Source organism: Myotis davidii, unplaced genomic scaffold, assembly GCF_000327345.1.
Source record: "Myotis davidii unplaced genomic scaffold, ASM32734v1 scaffold651, whole genome shotgun sequence".
NCBI classification, from domain to species: Eukaryota; Metazoa; Chordata; class Mammalia; order Chiroptera; family Vespertilionidae; genus Myotis; species Myotis davidii.
This window is the reverse complement of record NW_006283994.1, coordinates 1,650,880-1,654,187: the sequence shown is the minus strand read 5'-3', so window position 1 is coordinate 1,654,187 and position 3,308 is coordinate 1,650,880.

Below are 3,308 nucleotides of genomic sequence, written 5' to 3'. Positions count from 1 at the left end.
ACTCTTTCCGTGAAAGAGAAAGCTGAGTGGCTGTGGCAAGTTCCTCAGCCCGTCTGAGTCTTATCTGTAGATAAGGACACCATTCTCACATCTTCCTTGGAAATCCACTCCCTCCACCATCCCTGGCTCTCAGCTAAGCACCTGCAAATCCTGAACAGCCAAGGTCAAAGGTCAGTACTTGGCTGTACTATGCTTTGACTACCTTCCTTTGATGAACAAAGCTCTTCCTGTCTCAAGTGGCAACTATTTTGCTAGCAGTGAATAAGAACAAAACCCCGAAGGGTCAGGTCTGGATGGGAAGCATGGTCCGTAGGACAATTCCTGTTGCTAGGAGGACATGGCATTCAGTGAGATCTATCTCAGAACCTCCCTGTGAATAATTATAGGGAAGCCTGCCCACCAGACACCTAAGCATGCCTGGATGAGGGTGAAATAGGACCTCTTTCTATCCAGGTGCCAATCACTCTTTTCTGAGTACATCTCAAGGGGACTACCTTCCCGGAGAGCTAGTATGTGCTCATCCCATGAAAAGAGCACGAATTACAATTCATTTTCACTGAAGCATCAGAGAGATACTTGCACAGCCACGTGTATAGCAGCATCATTCACAACCCAAATGCCCATCGACACACAAATGCATAAACAAAATGTGGTCTCCTCATCCAACGAAATATTATTCAGTCTTAAGAAGGAAGGAAATTCTGACGCATGCTGCAATATGGGTGGGACCTGAGTGAACTTAGCCGGTTACAAAAGGGTAAACAGTGTGAGCTCATTGATATGAGGTCCCGAGAGCAGCCAAATTCACAGAGACGGAAAGGAGAATGGTGGTCGCCGGGCCTCAGAGACGGGGAAGCAGAGAGTTCTGTTTTAACGGGGACAGTTTCATTCTGGAAAGATGAAGAAGCTCTGGAGATGGATGGTGGTGATGATTGCACAGTCATATGAATGCACTTGATGCCACTTAATGAACTGTGCTTTAACCACCTAAAAGTGGTTAACATGGTCGCTTTTATGTTATCTATATTTTACCGCAGTAGAACATTTTAATTTTAAAATTCATTTTTAACATTTTAGCTCCTTAGATCTCAAAAAATAAAAATTAGTCACCAAGGAGGAGTAGCAAGAGCTCACTCCAGCTGGTGGGACATGTGCCTCGCTTTGGAGATACTGTCCGCACTGGAGAGCAGTCAGCTTCTCTAGCAAAGCAGAGGGCGTATTCCCTACTCACTCCCACTCCCAGCAGCTTCACCCCCGGGCACATATGCAGGGGTCGGCAAACCGCGTCTCGCAAACGGCGGCTGTGAGCCACATGCGGCTCTTTGGCCCCTTGAGTGTGGCTCTTCCACAAAATACCGACTTCTGCACACAGGCCACGAAGTTTCAATCGCACTGTACGTGCGCGCCTGCACGTGCTATTTTGTGGAAGAGCCACACTCAAGTGGCCAAAGAGCCGCATGTGGCTCGCGAGACGTAGTTTGCTGACCACAGTCCTAGAGGATCTCTCATGCAAGGACACAGGAGACAAGTTCAAGATAGCTTGTTTGCAACAACATTTGTAATGGAGAAAAAATGGAAACAATCTAAATGGTTATACACAGGAGAAAGGATACATAATTTCTGGTTTATTCAGATAGTGGAATAATGGAGCACAGACAACTGAAATATGGCTACATATGTGGACTTAGATAACCTCAAAACAAAACAAGACAAAAAAGGACTCAAATTACAGAAGGATACATAGAGCTTGGTCCCACTTATATACTGTTTAAAAGTACCTGATTTTTATACACATAAGAGCAATCACTAAAAAACACACACACAACGAATATAGCCAGAAAGCTAATTGGTAAATGAAACTGGAATCCTAACCATTTTTCAAGTAATCCACAATAAGACATAAAAAGGAAACAGGTGACAATACAGACAGGAGACAAACAGAAAACAAACAGTAAATGGGTAGCCCTAAGTCAAACCAAACCAATTATTACATTAAATGCAACTGATCTAAGCACACCAATGAAAAGGCAGAGATTGTCCGATTGGATTTCTTAAAATTCATAGTTAACATTTTAAAACAATAACAACAAACACACAAGCAAACAAAGCCTCTGGGCCCAGATGTCTTCACTAGCAAATTCTACAAAACATTTAGGGAAGTAATAAGACCAGTGCATCTTCCAGTAAATGGAAGAGAAGGCACTACCTCTTGACTCACTTTATGAGGCCGGTATTACCCTGACACCAAGCCAGACAGATAAATTACAAGTAAACTATAGACCAAGATCCCTCATAAATGCAAAAACGCTCAACAAAATATTAGCAAATCGAATCCAGCTAAAAGGATAAAATGCAATGAAAGGGATAGTCATCATGATTCAGTAGGGTTTGTTATGGGAAAGACTGATTCAACATTTGAAAATCAATCACTGTAATCAATCAGTGTAATTCACCACATGAACAGACTAAAAAAATAAAATGCTTATCATCATCTTAATAAATATGGAGAAAGCATTTGACAAATGCTTTTCATTCGTGGTAAAAATTCTGAACTGATTAGGAACAGAAGGAGTATTCCTTAACTTGATAAAGGATGTCTACAAAAAATGTACAAGGGCTGTCACGCATAATGGTAAAAGAATGAATGCCATCTCCCTGAGATCAGGGACATTTCAAGGATGTCCACTCTCACCACAGACAAGAAATAAGTATAAAAAACATGCAAATTGGAAAGGAAGAACTAAAACTATCTCTATTCGTAGATGACCTAATTGTCAACATGGCAAAATCTCAAGGAATCTACCCCCAAAAGCCGCTAGAAGTAATAAGTGAGTTTAACAGAGTTTTGTTTTTGTTTTTAGTTTAACAAAGTTTAAGGATAAAAGTTTAATATAAAAGATCAATATCTATATACCAGCAAAGAACAATTGAAAATCAAAATTTTAAAAGAGTTCCATTTACAATAGTAGAAATAACAAAAATTTAGGTCTATAGCTAACAAAATATATTCTGGATCTTTATCCTGAAAACTACAAAACAATGGTGAAAGGAATAACAGAAAATGAAAATAAATACAGAGATACATAATGTCGATTGATTGGATGACTTGCAATTGTTAAGTTTCCCCCAAACTTATCTATAGATTCAACACAATTTCAATCAAAATCTCAGTAAGATTTTTGTAGATATCAACAAGCTAATGTTTTTGCTAAGATAAGGGAGCTTAAATAGCCAAACAATTTTGATAAAGAATAAAGTTGGGGGACTTATCCTACCTAATTTTAAGATTTACTATAAATCTATAGTAA